Here is a 16,848-nt window from a genome sequence, read left to right as displayed (position 1 = left end):
ATGCCTAACTATAAACAAATATGTTTCAAATATTAAACTGTGAATATTCAGTGGTACTCTAGGGGTTAGCTTTTGGCTCAATGATAACACTCTTGCCTCTGAGTCAGAATCCACTGCCTCTCCTTCCACCCCTGAATGCCTCATAGGTGTAAATGCACTCACTGGTTAAACACTAATGGCCAGGTTTTGGCTACCAGGGCGGGTAGCTTGAGGCAGGAAATTTACCTGAATCGCTGAATCCACCTTGGTAAAAAATATCCTGCTCTGCGCAAGTTTTGCTCTTGTGGGTGGGGGAAGGTGGGGGGTGGGGGGGGCGGTAGAACGGGGGAAATACAGGGTGGAATTTGGCCTGCCAACCCTGTAGGTGGCCACAGGGGCAGGTGAATGCCAAGGTGGCCTGGTTAGAAGGCCCGTCTTGGTTCTCTGGGACTTCGTCTCACTTATTTTAGAAATTGTTAAGTCCTCCAGCCCTCACCCCTCTCAACCCCTATACAACCACCACATGGCCCATCATACCCTCCATGTCAACTCAATGTCGGCTCATGCCCACAACACAACCCCATTCCCCCTCATATCCTCCATGCCAACTCCATAGCTACTCTCCTTGTATCCACCATGGGCAGATCTCAGGGTCCATATGGAGATGGAAAAAAACCCTTCTAATACAGCTCTCACTCCTACACACTTGATAGTGGGAGAAAAGCTCCCATTCATGAAAGCCATTCAAAACTTTTAAATCCCTTCAAGTGGTTAATCTCATAAAAACAAAAATTTCTATTCAGACTCTCACTTCAAAGGCAGCTAATCCTGTAATAGTATGTTTAAGCTGTCAATAAAATTGTGAACTGAGATCCCCCTGCTGAGATAATTGCAGCTTTTGAAACTTAGCTTAGCATTCGTAATGATAGCCCTTGAGGAAACATCAACAAAGATCTCTATTGAAACTGTACAACCAGGTGCTACTTCTTTTCTCTAATCTACACCTATAAATCAAAGCAGTCCAGCAGAAGGTTTCTTTCAAATCTATGACAACAGCCTATTTTTTAAAAACATTTAAAGAGCTGGTGATTTTTTAAAAACTTCAGATCATGATAGTTACACATACCTTATCCGCCCTTCAAGAGTGTTTATGTCTGATGCATCTATTCCATTAATTTGTGATTCCTACATTGTGGGTTTAGACCCTTGCCACAGCAAAATGGGGTCTCTTTCAACTCTCAAATTATTTTAAATGGGCCATCAGAATTGTGATTTAAGCTGGTGCGAATCACCCCCAGCCACTTTTTCCCTACTGGCAAAACTGGCTTTGGCTGGAAGTAGAGGCGGGCCTTCTGAATCCAGATCCCGCCCAGCATTTTTAAAGTTGCAGCGGTGTTGGGGAGATTCCATGAGAACATGGCCTTCAGTCGCACAGGCTTAAAGGTGCCCGGTTCAGTTTTCGGTCTGTGTAGAGTTGGCTTATTTCAGCCAAGCCAGAGGTGAGGGTGGTAAAAAATCTACATTAATGTTCAGTGGGCATGGGTAAGGGAATATCAACCATTATTCCGCCCCTGATTGCCATGCAGTGAGCTGCTGAAAGGTGCACATGTTTGGTACTTGGGCTGAAGACAGGATTGGGCCTGCCTTTGATGATGTTCATGACGGAACAGCCTGCTTGTGCAGGCTCGCACTTTGATGAGGTACCAGAGTGCCCAGTTCTTGAACCAGTAAATGTCAACAGCTTTATGAAAGCAGAGAAACTTAGGGGGAAAAATTAGGCTTGGAGAATAGCTTTCCTCAGTTAACAACAGTTGACCTCACTTGAAAATAATCCATTAGCTGTAAAATACTTTGGGGCACCTTGAGAATCATTGTATTCTGAAGGTCACTCAAGTAACTCTGAGTTTGTAGCTGTGCATTCCAATAATGGGGCAAAACCCCTCCAAATACCTTTTGAAAATAACAGATTATTAATATGAAATATCCTTGAGGCAGCGAAGTGGTGTTCAAAATACAAAAGTGATTAATCTAAATTTAAAAAAAATAAACAATATGCTTCACTGTAAATCTGCCAAAAATAAAATCCTGAATAAAGCTTCCTGCAAACTGTAAACACACACAAAGCATGCTCCACATTATTCTAAAATATTTGCTTCAGAAATAAGATACACAAATTCAAAATTGAGAGAATTTTCATCCACATTAGTTCGGAGGAAATGTAATTCTTCTTTATTCCATTAGACTAGCATATCCAGAATAAAGTCCTGTGCATCAGAGGTTGTTCCAGTTGTAGAAAATCATTCAAGCTGTTAAAGGACTCTGGTTGTGGCAGGGTTAAGAAAACATCTGTTCTGATTGGTCAGAGAAGCCCGTGATATGAGATCCCAACAGGCGATACAAATACAGGCTGTCACTCTGTCCAGGTAGTGGATATGAGCTGTGCTTAACCCTGTACCCAATGCAATTCAAGATAGCTATCATAAAATAATTGCAATAGAGTCTTGGTAATAGCATAAAGAAGTCTAGCACACCATGCAATTGCCATTCCTCCCCAGAACTGTGTTACTGAAAGTGCCTTTAAATAAAATGCAGGGTTTTCTGATGCAGCACATGAGTATTTTGCAGGAAGTTAGAACTGAACAGTTGCCACAATGGGGGAAGCTTCGGTGTCTTTCATTCTTCTTATGTGTCCCTGTGCTATAGTCTAGACCAGAAAACCCCATTCACCATTCTGAAGCACTGGCTTTACTGGGTATATAGAGTGGTATATGCGATGTATACAATTGCATTTCAAGGTTGGGTTGGCTGTGGCTGGGAAACCAATCAGATTGATAAAGATCATCGCTCGTAATTAGACTGATGATTCCGTTTAGTTTGGTTGTCATTGGCAACCGTACTATACCATCAGCTCCCAAGGCCACAAGCTCTGGAATTTCCCCTGTAAACCTTTTCACTTTTCTTTCTCTTTGTCCTCCACCACCACCACCCTGCCACTTCAAGACAGTTCTTAAACCCTACCAAGCTTCCCTAATATCTCTATGTAGCTTGGTGTAAATTTTTGTTTGATAATGCTGCTATTGAAGCACCTTGGTATGTTTTACTACATTAAAGGCACTATAAGAATGCACGTTGTTGCTGTAGTTTATGTTGATCCTAAGGATATAGAGCAGCAAGGAAGGTGAAGTCTACATGGAGTTGTGTCTGCACTCAATTCCCAGGGACAGCAGGTTTGGGAACAGAACAATACGTTAGCATATTTACAAATTTCTGAATAATAGTTACAGTCCTGAGTGTGTGAAAAAGGACTTGAACAGCTCGCCCTCTGATTTGTCACTTTATTTGTTCCTATGATACGCTGAAGCATTTGGTCTCCACTTAGTTAGCCTCCATCAAACCTGGATAATATGGCAAGATTGTGAACATTTTACTTGGGGAACCCACATATATATGGCAACCTGAATCTGGGAAGAACCTGTATATAGGAGAAAAGTTGTATCTACGGAGAACCTCTATGTAGGAGGGAACTTATATCCAAGAGTAACTTGTTCATTGAGGGAGGATGCAAATCTGAGGAGGGATCCGTGTACCCTATTTCTTGAGGGGAACTTGTTCTTGGAACAGGAGACTGGTGTGGTGTTAAGTCTGGAAGGGGGAAGTCCTGTAATAACTGCAAATCCTCTTGAACACTCTGGCTAGCAACCCTTATCTGTTTTGAAATATTTGAAGGTGTTGACCCTTCTGAAGAGTGCAGCCATCACAAGCTCTCCACAGCTGTGTGCTGCGGATTGTGACAGACCGCACAGATCACCAACAAGACGCTGGAAGGAAACTGAGTGAAGGCAACAGTCAGTTTCAACGCCACTAGCATTGGGTGCCCATCTACACAATTGGATGCAATTAAGGCCCTATCATCTCACAGATTGAGGTTACTGTCTCCCTTGAGAGGTGGATCTTTCTTCTGCACCGAAGGTCATCTCAAGATAGCTGGATCTAACTCTGTAGACTCTTCCAGCAGGGTAATGGTTCCTTCTCCTGCCCCTTCTCCCTTGCAAGTCTTGCTGGCCTTCAACCCCTTCAGGTTGTGCTGCTTGGTCTTGAGGGCAGATTCTATGACGACGTCTGCGGCTGACTGGCCCCCTCTCCCTTCTTGCCCTCTCCTCCTCATCTGAGGAAGTGCCTCCAGTTAAAATGACAATGCCCGTTTTCACCTTCTGCTTTGCAGAAGTTCTACCTTAATGTTGATGTGACCAGTATGTAAAAGCCTGTATAAGGATTTAAGACTCTTAACTTACATGATAAAACAGGACTGCCCAGGCTTTCAAATAATGTGTGTACATCTAACTCCTCATTTCTCCATTCCTCCTGAGCCTTATATCCCGCCCTGGATGTAGAAAGTGTAAAACGTGCGATCCCCACTTGCATGTTTTTCCCATGTGTGGACCATAAACATGCACGGGCCTCTCAAAATTGCAGTGCATTGCCCCTTTAATTGGCTCAATTGGCCCTTTGATTGGCGTCGGGAGGGCTGCTGACATTTCAGGCATGTCCGCCCGGCATAGTATCACAATGTGGCGTGATGACGTCGGGAACCCCTCCCGATGTCATCACGCTCTATTTCACACGGTGTCAGGAGTACCGGCCACCCCCACAGACGCCATAAAATTCAGACCCATGTGCTGCACAATTTGCTGACCTGCTACTGCATGACAAGTTCCACAAGCAGTGAAATCTTACTGGCCAGAACTGAATAAATCATTTGTCCTATAGCCTTCCATGTGCTGATGCAGTGCACTGGTTCTTCTAGATCTTTGTACTATTGTATTACCGTCTTGGGATTAGATGAATAACAGAAATGCCAATTTATGTACAAGTGTTTTTTTTTTCTGTTAGTATGAGCCTGACAACTAAATCCATCAACAAACTCTTTCACTTTGTTTTATATAAAGCTGCTTCCTTCCCACCACAGCCCTCCAGGATATTTGCCTTCAGGGTTCTCTTTCACATTCTACCCCTTTACTTCAGGTCCTTTCCGGGTCACACGACTGCTGAGATGGGCAGCTGTTCCAAGGTTATTGCTTTGGCTGTTCATTGACCAGATAGCAAGGAATAACTGACAACAGCCGATGTTCTAACTCCTCCCTGCTTAGCCTATCTCAGACGGTCTGAGCAGAGCGAACGATTGGACTAACTTGCCTCGCATTCTGTTGAGGTGCCTTTTTTGCTTCAAGGGAAATTTTATTGAACTGATTTGCTTTATAATGCTACACGATTGTACAAAAACATTGCCTTTTCAATATAATCCCTACTTGTTGTCCTGTACTTTTTTTTGTGCTTTAAAATAGCTTGCTTGAGGCAGTGTAGATGTTTTGTTTGGAATTTTCTGTTCGTGCATTGGGAGAGCTGCCCACAGTCCTCGGTCTACATCCGTGATGTCAGTGAAGGGGACAACGCCCAACCACACTATCCTCTCCCAGTTTGTCTCAGTGGAAACGGCAAAGATAAAACCACAAAACACAGAAAGAAGGGAAGACTGAAGTTCCATTTTATCCAGGGACCTCCCTCAAAGAGGTTAGAATTATGCAGCAGTAAATAAAAGTGAAACATCCCTATTTTTTTTTACAGATTATTCCTCTATTTTGTTTATAGTTGTTTGGTAGTACAGAACTTGAGTATTGCTGAAAAAAGAGACATGTTTAAGCTTTTCATCTTGCAATCATCAGGACACTCTCAAGAATGCCAATATAAGGGCCCGAGTCATTTGCTTACCATGCCAGCTCAATACTTAAATAGGGCACATCAAAGGCATCCTGCAGGATAATGGCTACCCTGGTCAGATCGTTTCGCACTGTATATCACGCAAACTCATGAACAGGCCCAAGGCCATCATTTTCAGCCCTGAAAAGTGCCCAGTCTACCTCACCTTGCCCTTCCAGGGTAATCAATCTCAAAAAATTTGAACAGTAGCAACATGAGTGGTGTTCACCACTAACAGGATGCTGCCGTCAAACCAAAAAGCCTATCACACAAATCAGTGAGCAATGCGGTCTATGAATTTCACTGCCAGTGTGGTGCTAGGTATGTAGGCTGTATGTCCCAAAGACTGGGAGATTGTATCAAACAGCATGTCCCAACTGTTCACAATGGGCAGGGCACAGACCATACCCAAGCAGCCTGTGCTTGAAAAACTCAAAACACAGTGTCCAACATTTGATGTGATTCTGCGATTGGACAACATTTGCTAAATAATCTTCAATGTGCTAAGAATTACCCTGACAACCAATTTAAGATTGACAGTTGGGCTCGCAGTGTGGCGCATGTGTGTGTACTGGGAGCTACGTATATTAATACACAGGGGGCCCTGCTCTTTGCAAACATAAAGAACATATACAGACACTGCACCTGTTTCAGCTAAACAAAATAAGTGACAGCCGTTCACTGACTCATTCCTCAGGGCAATACCTTGACCAAGCAGAGTCAAGCTGCCTGGTTTAAATTTCAAACAATGCTTGGCAGTTAACTGTCAGTCAGCATCAGTGGTGCATTCTTGCCAACCAACCAGCACGCTCTTCACATACAGTATAAATTATTGTTTTCCCCTTATATTGTTAGTTTTGTGAGTGTCCTGGTGAGTGCAAGACAAAAAACTTAGACGAGCCTCTTTTTTCAGCAGTATTTTGTCTATATTATATTATTCCACACTCCCATGGCAAGCTAGCCATATTACATCAATTCAGCTTCTTCTCTTCTAACAGGAGGGGTATAACTACATTAGTGAAAGCTTGACACACTCCATCCCGGTTCTGATAATTTGAAGGAAAGGATATTAAATCTTCAGGAATTCACACATAGGTTTTAAAGTCACAGTATTAATTGTTCTTTGACCTTTGCTTCTTGCAGTAGAGGTCTCCCAATTAAGGCTGCAAAAAAAAAACATCAATGTAAAAGTGCCGGGCTTATTTTTAGACCCATTGTTCAGCTGGCTTCCTGGCTGCTGTCCATGCTGCGAGGGTTATTAAATACATTTTGGTGGTAGTGTCATTACATTGCATCATGGTGCATCACACACAGACATCGAGGCAGGATTTTCATTGTAGTCTTCTGAACCCTGCTGTCAGCTTCAAACACGGGAAAAAAACCTGTACTTTGGGCAACAGTCACTCACCTGAGATTTTCTTCCATTTGACCAATTAATGGCCAGAGCATGATCTCCCTGTCCAATTAAGGATGGCAGGCGGGCTTATGAAGCTGGGCCATGAGAAGGCTGCCTCCAGGTGGTTAAACTGTCCCTTGCTGTCTGAAGGGATTTGAAGACTGACTGGAAAATCTGAGCAGTCAGCCTCCAACAGTCGACCTTTAATTAGCTTCTAGGCCAGCCGACACTTGCAGGCAGGTAGTCCTGCTGCCTCCTTCCCTGTACCACCTCAGGGAAAATGGCCCACATGCTGGTCCATCCCAGCGCACAGATCCCCAACTACCCACCTCCATTCCCGCCTTCAATGGGGGTTAAAAATCTATGGGCCAGAATTTTATGCTCCCACTAAACCCGTCCCCCCCACCCCCAGGTAGATTTTTAGGCAGGGGAGGAGTGTGAAATTGCAGGAACAGGAATCCCCCCAGGTTCAAGCCAGCCCTGACCTCGCAGTAACTTCAGTAACTTGGATGAGAAGCCCGTCCTTGCCCCAATTGAGACCCTTAAGTGACCAATGAAGAGCCGTTTCCCACCCAGCTTCAATTTTTAGGCTGGCGGACAGACTGAAGTGGGGGAGACCTGAAAATAAAGAAAGGTAGATCTTGGGTGGGGAGGAAGGGCGGGCAGGGGCGAGAAGCATCTCCATCAGAAGCCTTCTTCTGACTGGAGGCGCTCTCCCCATAAAGCCCAGTGACTTCTGGGCATCCCACAGCCGCCCGCGCCACCCCCCCACCCAAACCCCGACTCTCGGCCTATCCCCTAAGACCCTTATTAAACCCCCAGGTCCTTCCCTAGACTTCCTGCCCTAGAACCCTTGGTCTCCAGTTCCCGGGGCAGAATTTTACCCTTGGTGTGTGGGATCGGTGAAGGTGGGCGGGGGTGGGGGGGGGGTGGGGGGTGGTCGGGAAGCCCACGATCGGCAGCGCTCCGCGATTTTATGCGGGCGGGCCAATTAAGTCCTGCCTAGCGTGATCTGTGGCCTGGGAATGAGCGCAAAGTGGCGCGTGGGGGTTGGGTCATGATGTCCGCCGGGTTCAACGGTGACCCGGCGGCTGGTTCAAACGTGGCCTTGGCAATCCCTGGAGGGCTGCCACCGGAGGATGCGAAAGTGTTGTGAATGGAAGCCGTAGCAGGTGGACACGGCAGACAGGAGGGCAGGCCGGCCGGGCAGTCAGCCCCGTGTTTTTCGGACGAGTGCCTTGCAGCTCTCCTGGAGGAGATGGCAGTGAGGAGAGAAACCCTTGTCCCCAGGGACAGGAGGAAGAGGCCCCCCTCCCCCACCTCACCAAAACGGCCTGGGAGGAGGTAGCATCCAGGGTCAGCAGCCATGACGTGCAATGCTGGAAACACTTCAACGTTCTCCTGCGATTGGGAAGGGTAAGTGCTGTGTTGGCATGGGTCACTTTGCAGAGCAGTTAAGAGCTGCCCATCCCCCCCGTGGACGTCAGAGTTGTTCGAGTGTGAGTGGCGAATGTCAATGAGGCCAGAGTTGGCCAAGAGGTGAGCCCTGGCTGCTTGGGCTGAGTGCCTTGTGGCTCCAGGATCATGAATCGGCTGAGCCCTGCGAGATGCTCCTCAGGTCGGCTGCAAAGGTGCTGCAGGTACAGGGTGGACTAATCAATGCTCCTCTGTCCTTTCAGGAGAAAACATCCCATAAAAATGCTAAGAGGTCGTGGACTGGCGGAGGACCCCCACACCACCTCACCCTCACACAATACGAGCAGGAGGCCCTGGAGCTGGTGAGGCATCATGCACCTCAGTCAAGCGGCCACGGTGAGGTTGGGGTGCCAGAGGAAGGTAAGAGTGCAGTGCACTGAGGCGAGAATATGGCTTTTTGCAACCATTCCAGTGTAGTCCGTATATTGATATGAGCCTCGAACCTGGAATACCCATTGATAATCGAAAGACAAGGGCCCCATGATGCATATCTCTGTCCCATCAGGGTGCCAGGCATGCACAGTGACAGTTTCATGACTTAAACTAGTGACATGTCCTTCTTCTCCCTCCAGCAGCCGTTCGTTATGAGGAGCCTGAAGGCCCACCCCTGACCTCTGAGGATCACCATGCTCACCATGCACCTGCGTCACACTCTCTCTGTCAAACAGGCACCAGTGCAGATACCAGCACCTTGGTGGGCATAACACTGCCATGTAGGCTATCAGTGCACATTGGTGAGGGCACTTCACACTCGCTTGAAGTACAGGCAGAGGCAGAGAGTGGCCAGTGCGCCGGCAGTCAGAGAACTGCTGGGGACCAGAACAATGCTCAGTCGATGACTGATAATGGGCCTCTGGAGTTGTCCATGAGGCAGTAGATGCTGAATGTCCAGGGTGTGCGGGAAGATCTGGTGGAGATACATGAGGGTACACGTGCCATGGTGTCTGATGTGGAGGAGTCCCTGCGGAGCATAAGCACTGTGTTGACCCTCATGGCCAAGCGCAACGCCTCCTCCATGGAGAAAGTGACGACTGTCATGGAGAAGCTCCTCCAGGGACTCAATCAGGGGTTCCTGGGGATGCACTCGGACCTGCAAGCCCTCACACCAGCAATGACCTCAGCTGGTCAGTGTCAGTGTGGGAGATGGATTGAGTACCCAGTATCCAGCTAGGTGCCCATCCATCAATGGTGAGCAGGGAGATCCAAAGTGACCTGACATTGGTGCATGAGCCGCCTGTCATCTCTGCAGGATCCTCTCAGGGCGCTCCAGATGACGGCAGCAGCTCATCCGTCCCTCTGCCAGTGACCGTGGCATCTGATGAGGCTGTGATGACTGGGGAGATGACAGCCATGGCACTGGCCGTTCCCTCTGAGGCAGGGTCAGCACACGGGCCAGAGGACACTTGCCAAGGTTATCAACGCCAACAGGACAGAGTGAGCAGGCTGTTTCCAATGCCGGTGTCAGCAAGGAGGGAGCACCGAGACTTAGCATCTGCAAGCAAAAAGAATCTTAAGAACAACATGGCCTTATCGCGGGTGATATTTGGTCCCCCCATTTTTCTTTTCTTTTTAAATGGTGTGATGAAATACACTGGTTAATGTTAATTTCTGCAATATTTCACATTCACAAGTAAATGAGGTGTTATTTTGTGCAGTTGGCCTCTGTTTGCTTCATTTGTTCTGTAGGTGCAGGGGAGGGCCATGATGTTATGATGGACGTGTGTCTCCTGAAACATTATTGCAAAGGTACAGAGTATATGTTGTTGACCAAGGAACTGGTTCTGCCAGGAATTGAAAAGAAGCCTGCAGCTCTGGCATGTGGTGATGGTTCTTATTTGGTAGTCTAGCTGAAGGAGCATTGGATCAAAGCATCCTGTGTGTCCCTGCCTCTCTGGAGGTTACCCAGGTCAACGTCTACCTCCTTGGCATTCTCCTGACCGCGCTCACTATTGGACTCACCATCTGTTGCCTGTGCAGCTGAGTCAAGATCCTCTTCCTCCATTGTGTTACCCCCTTGCCAGATTGTGGAGAGTGCAGCATGCAATCACTATCAGTGACACACGATCTGGGGGGTACTGCAATGCACTCCTGAATTGTCCGGGCATCGGAAGTGCATCTTGAACCTACTGTTCTCTCTACCACCAACCTTGTGGAGGTGTGACTCCTATTGAACCACTGCTCGGCCTCTGTTCTTGAGTGGTGGAGAGGCGTCATGAACCACCTTTTGAGGGGATAGCCTTTATCACCCAGCAGCCATCCATCAAGCCAGGCTGGAGCACTGAAGAACCCCGGCACCTGGGAGTGCCTCAGGATGTAAACGTCATGGGAGATGCCAAGGTACTTTGCACACAGAATCTGCATCCTGTGATCACACACTATCTGCATGTTCATGGAGTGGAAGCCCTTCCTGTTGATTTAGGCTCCCGGCTCACCTGCTAGCACCTTGATGGCCACATATGCGCAATCGATTGCACCCTGGACACGGGGTAACCTAGCAATCACTGCGAAGCCTCAGGCTCGCTCTGCCTGGCTGGCGTCATCCATATGGTAATGAATGAAAGTCAATGCATGCCTGAACAGAGCATCTGTCACCAGTTTGATGCAACTGTGGACAGCTGATTGGGACACATCACAAATATCCCCCACTGACCCCTGGAGAGAGCCGGAGGCATAGAAGTTGAGGGTCACTGTGACATTCAGCATCACCGGCATGGGGTGTCCACCCATACAGTTGGAGCTGATCTCAGGGCCGATCATCTGACAGGTGGAGGTCACGGTCTCCATTGAGAGACGGAGTCTCCGTTGGCATTGGACCTCAGATATATTGAGATAGCTGCATCGCCGCCTGTAAACCCTGGCAGCGGATCTTCTTCAGCCTTGGACTACCTGCTGGCCCTGCGCCCCTTGTGCCTGTGCCTCTCCTCCTACAGGTCCCTCCCCTGGAAGCTTAGTAGGGACACCAGGCCTCCTCTCCCTTCTGGCCCTCTCTTCCTCCTCAGAGGAGGTGCTTCCAGTGGAGACCACGATCCCTATTACCAGGGTAAAGAAAGGTTGTCTGAAACCTTGAAGGCCCTGTGCTGTGTGAGTCCTCTGGGGGCCTAGAAAACAGCACTGAGTCCTGAACTGAAGCCTCTAAAAACTCTGAATTGAAATGAAGCTGTCCTGTTCACAGAAGCAACCCGCAGCAACTGATTTCCTAAACTCCCTACTAATCGCATTGACCAAGGCCACTGAACCCTCTTATCCTGACCGTGGATGAGGTTTTGCAAATTGTGGCCTGCCTGTTTTGCCCATGCAATGGCCTAAAAATCACACGGGCTACATAAAGTCGGAGACAATTTGTGTCTCAAAGACCTTAACTGGCCACTTAATTAATGGAGGGCGCGCCTCCGTCTCCATCGTGTACCTGCCTAGCGAAAAACGCGAGAGTGCATGTTGACATCTGCACGCTTGGCCGACGTCAATGCGCTTTATTTAATACTCAAACAGGCCAAGCTAACAGTTGTGCCCCAGGAGTTAGTCTCAGGCAGCTCCATGCAGTTCCTCTTCTGGCCACTGCAGCACTGTTGCTGCAGGGACTGGAGAGCTGCTGGCCAATCTGATTGGCCGGTAACTCTCCAAGGTGGGACTTCCTCCTGAGTGAGGAGTGTAAGTCCCGCCCACTGGCAATCAACACTCATTTGAGCTTAAAGTGGCTGCGGGACAGCTGGAGTCAATGGGGATGTGTTCCCCATCGACTCTTTGGATGGTGGGTGCTGAGCCCCTGCCATCCCAAAAATTCAAGCCATGATGTCAGTGCTCTCTACATTTGATACCGTCAAAATATCACAGCCTGTACTTACTCTTTGGCTGCTAGCTTATGGGAAGCTGTGGTACAATTTAAAAGAAAGTTTGGGAGCGCACTGTTATTTCACTCTCCCTATAAGCCAGCCTATAATGTAAAGAAAGCTTTAAATTCAGGGCTGTCTGTCACTTGGCGGTGGAAGGGAGAGGAAAAGTTGACCCTCTCCACCTTGCCCAGCTTCAACTGCAGCTGCTGCCAATCGACAACCAGTCAACTTTGACTGTGGTTGTGGCTTCCTCTAGTACAAGGTTGCATAGAGTAGACTAGGGTAGAGCTTGATTCACTAGGACACAGAGACAAAGACAGAAACATCCGGGACTAAAAGCTCTATTACTCAAGGCAATTTAAGCAAGCTAACTATCCTAGCACATAACAAATAAAATCTAAAGAGTCTGAGCTTCTAAATGATTAGACAATTTCCATAGCGGAAGAAACTTGTTAACTGAGCCTAGATCCAGGAATCATATTTGTGGGTAGTGTGAGTGAAAAATTATGGTATCTTGTGCAGAGTCAGCTGTACCAATGAGTAGAGTTTAAGGCTGTGCTGAAAATCTCCAACTGCACTTCAGAAGTAATCCATTGACTGTGAAGTATTTTGGCACAACCAGGACATACCAGCAATGTGTAAGTTCTAGCTTGTATATAGGTCAATTTGATTCAGCAATCATCTCTCTGAGTAATCTAGTATGCAGTGGGCAAAAAAATCAACCTTCACTCACGTCTGCTATTGCATATCCAGTTGTCCAATCCTATATCAAGAGAGAATCTAACCATCACCCCTTGACCTTCAATGGCATTACCATTGCTGAATACTCCACTATCTACATCCTGGGGATTACCATTGACCGGAAACTGAACTGCATTAGGCATATGAATACTGTGGATACAAGAGCAGGTCAGAGGCTAGGAATCCTGCAGCGAAGATCACCTCCTGACTCCCCAAAGCCTGTCCACAATCTACAAGGCACAGGTCAGGAGTGTGGTAGAATACTTTCCACTTGCCTGGATGAGTGCAGCTCCAACAACACTTAAGAAGCTTGACACCATCCAGGACAAAGCATCCTGCTTGATTGGCACCCCATGCACAAACATTCACTCCACCAACACCGGTGCACAATAGCAGCAGTGTGTACCATCTACAAGATGCATTTCAGAATCTCACCAGGGTTAATTCAACAGTACCTTCCAAACCCACGACCACCTACCATCTAGAAGGACAAGGACACAGATACATGGGAACACTGCCACCTGGAAGTTTCCCTCAAAGCCACTCACCATCCTGACTTGGAAATATATCACCGTTCCTTCACGGTCTCTGGGTCAAAATCATGGAACTCCCTTCCTAACAGCACTGTGGGTGTACCTACACTGCAGCGGTTCAAGAAGGCAGCTCACCACCACCTTCTCAAGGGCAATTAGGGATGGGCACTAAAAGCTGGTTTAGCTAGTGAAGCCCACGTCCTCTGAATGAATTTTTTTTAAATCTGTTTACCATAAACCAGATTAATCTGTACTCGCCAAGTGACTGAGATGATATCTGAGAGTGGATTATGGGTGATGTAGGTGTGGCTCAGTCTGGCTTAGCAGGAGAGCATAGAAATAAATTCTGCACCTTTGCTGACCTGTGCAAGTGAGCCTGAATGTAAACCCAGAATGTCGACTCCCTGAAGGCTGTTCTTAAAGTTGGATTCATTGCTCCATCCCGTTTGCTTTCTTTACATTGCAGACTCATTTCACTAAGAGGCACTTCACCAAACGGATTGACAATATGGTCTGAGGTTACCTGTGCTGCAGAATCTTTTCCCTTTTATCCATAAGATTAGATTCCATAGCACAGGAACAACAAAGCATTTTGGATCAATTTTGACTTCAGATGAAACTTGGGAACTGAACGCTGTGAGCCAATATAAATAGAAATAATCTGTCAATCTACTTTTAGAAATTTTGCACCTTTTGTTACCAGGTTCTTGACCTTGTCAGTTGACATTTTATCAGACCCGCTTAGGTGTAATACTGGCAGCGATGTGCAGAATGAACTGACACAATTTGTTTTCATCTCCACAGGGCTGCTGAAATCAATTTAGTTTTTGTTGTGTTCTCTTGAGAGGGGCTGAGGTTTATTTTAAGTGTGTGTCTTGCTGGCAAACACAACATGTATCGCCCATTATAATTAAATGGTTTGCTAAGCCACTTCAGAGGGTAAAAACAAAATACTGTGGATGCTAGAATCTGAAATGACAACAGAATGCTGCAAATGCTCAGCAGATCAGGTAGGATTTGTGGAGAGAGGAAGAGGGTTATTGTTTCAGGTCGATGATCTTGCAGCGGAATAGTTCTAATGCCCATTTTCAGGGCACCAAGAGGACCTATTAAGATGGTCATCCTCCCGCGCTTGATTATCATCAGAAACCCTTCTGATGCCATGTTGGTTTGGCTGCTGTGGAGATGTCGATGTTGGCTTCCCAAAACAGCCATCAGAGTCCCTTCAATATGCTAATAAGGAGTCTGAGGCCAGCTTTCCCAGAAGGAATAGTAAAACTCAGAAATGACTGGCACTGGTCCAAACCGGAGTTCCATTTTAAGGTATACAAGACCAGTTTGGACCAGGACCAGTTATTTATCAACTTTTGCTGCTTTTTCTTTCTGGGATTAGGATACTAACCAGAAATTGGTTTGCGCTGAACACAACCAGCATTGGACCTGCTACAACCCACATTACCAGGTCGACATTCAAGCTTAAAAGGACCACTTGAGTCAGTGGCCAAGAAATAAGTTTGAGAAAAATACTTATTTTTAGCTGGGAGGAGCAATGGTGCTTCTCTCCAACTCCACATTAGAATATTGGATCACTGCCACTCATCACTTGCCCCCTTCCCTATTGCCTCCCCCTGAAAATACATTGGTCTTCATTTCCTTCTGATCAGAAAACTGCCAATAGTGCACAGAGTGGTGCCCACAGCTTGTCGGTACAATTGCAATGAAGCCAGCAGATCATTTTACTGTGGTTCTGCCACTGGCTTAATTTTGCGCTGCAGCCATGGCACTAATTCATTAGTGCAACTCAACTGCACCTGAACTGGACCAGCCATATAAATACTGTTCCTACAAGAGCTGGTCAGAGGCTGGGAATTTTGCGGAGAGTAACTCAGCTCCTGATTCCGCAAAGCAGTTTCTGTTTGGCAATGTAGCCAGAGCCAGAAGACCTGTAGGACACCAAGAGCTCCGCTTCAAGGATTCTTGCAAGTGTGACATGAAGGCCCTAAACATCAATTCACGCATTTGAGAGACACTACCCGCTGGCAGAGGGAAATAGTGGCATCACTTGTTGGCCGGTGTGCGCCACCATGATGATCAGTGGCTACAGCAGCTTGGCAGCAGGCGCCAACACCAAAAACAACAACAGCTCCAAACAACACCTGATGACCACTTCATATGCAGCACCTGGGGCAGAACCTGCCTGTCAACGTTTGGTCTCTTCTGCCATCAACAAAAGTGCACCATGTGAAGCTACTCCCTCCCCAACAGATTACCTGCATGTCTAACACCTCATGGATGGAAGGGCGTTGATATGGAAGACCCTGGGCAAAAATAATTCAATCTGTTCCTTAAATTATGAAAAAAACCTTAAAGCTGACATTCTAAAGCTGCAATATTCCTTTGTTCAAATATCAGTCGCGGTAAATCCAGTGTTGATTCACTGCTAAATGCAACACAAACTGGGGATCAAAAGTGGAAGCTCAGTTCCTCACCAGGCGGTCCATTCGCAAATTGAACCACCAAGGATACCCTTTGTAGAAACACCCTCTGAGAGGATTCTTAGTCAAACAAAACAAACTTTATTTACACGAGAGCTTCTGTGGCTGCTTGTGTCCAGCCAGTCCCTCATACAGCCATCTTTCTCAGGAAACCCCTCCATAGAATTTATTGTCCCATGCTAGCCACACATTGGTGGAACAAATCACGTGATCCCCTACTCCGTTGTTCTAGTTTTAAAGTGACAGTGATCACACCCTCCAGCTTCTTAATCACTGGTTTATCAGCAAGAAGTCAAAAGCGGCGAATTTACATGTTACTGGCATGCAAGGCATCCAGCATCAGACGCCATCAGTGTTTACAGTAAATATGACCTGACAAAGGATCTTCTAACTTTAGAATTCAATGGAATGTTTACATTTTGTGTCTTCAAACAATGGCATCAGCTTCTCTCTCTATTTTTTACACACCTTACAGCAAAAACAACTGAACTATTAAGGGCACGATTAGTTTGTCGAACCTCTTGAATTTTTGGTCCCTGAACAACAATTGCAGCAAAGCCAAATAAGTATTCTTTGATCAAGAATTACTGTTAGCTAAAAATAACTTGGATTTTAAAAAATAGATATTCAACCAGGGTGTGTAT

This window comes from Carcharodon carcharias, chromosome 23, assembly GCF_017639515.1.
Source record: "Carcharodon carcharias isolate sCarCar2 chromosome 23, sCarCar2.pri, whole genome shotgun sequence".
Lineage (NCBI taxonomy): Eukaryota > Metazoa > Chordata > Chondrichthyes > Lamniformes > Lamnidae > Carcharodon > Carcharodon carcharias.
This window is presented reverse-complemented; position numbering follows the sequence as displayed.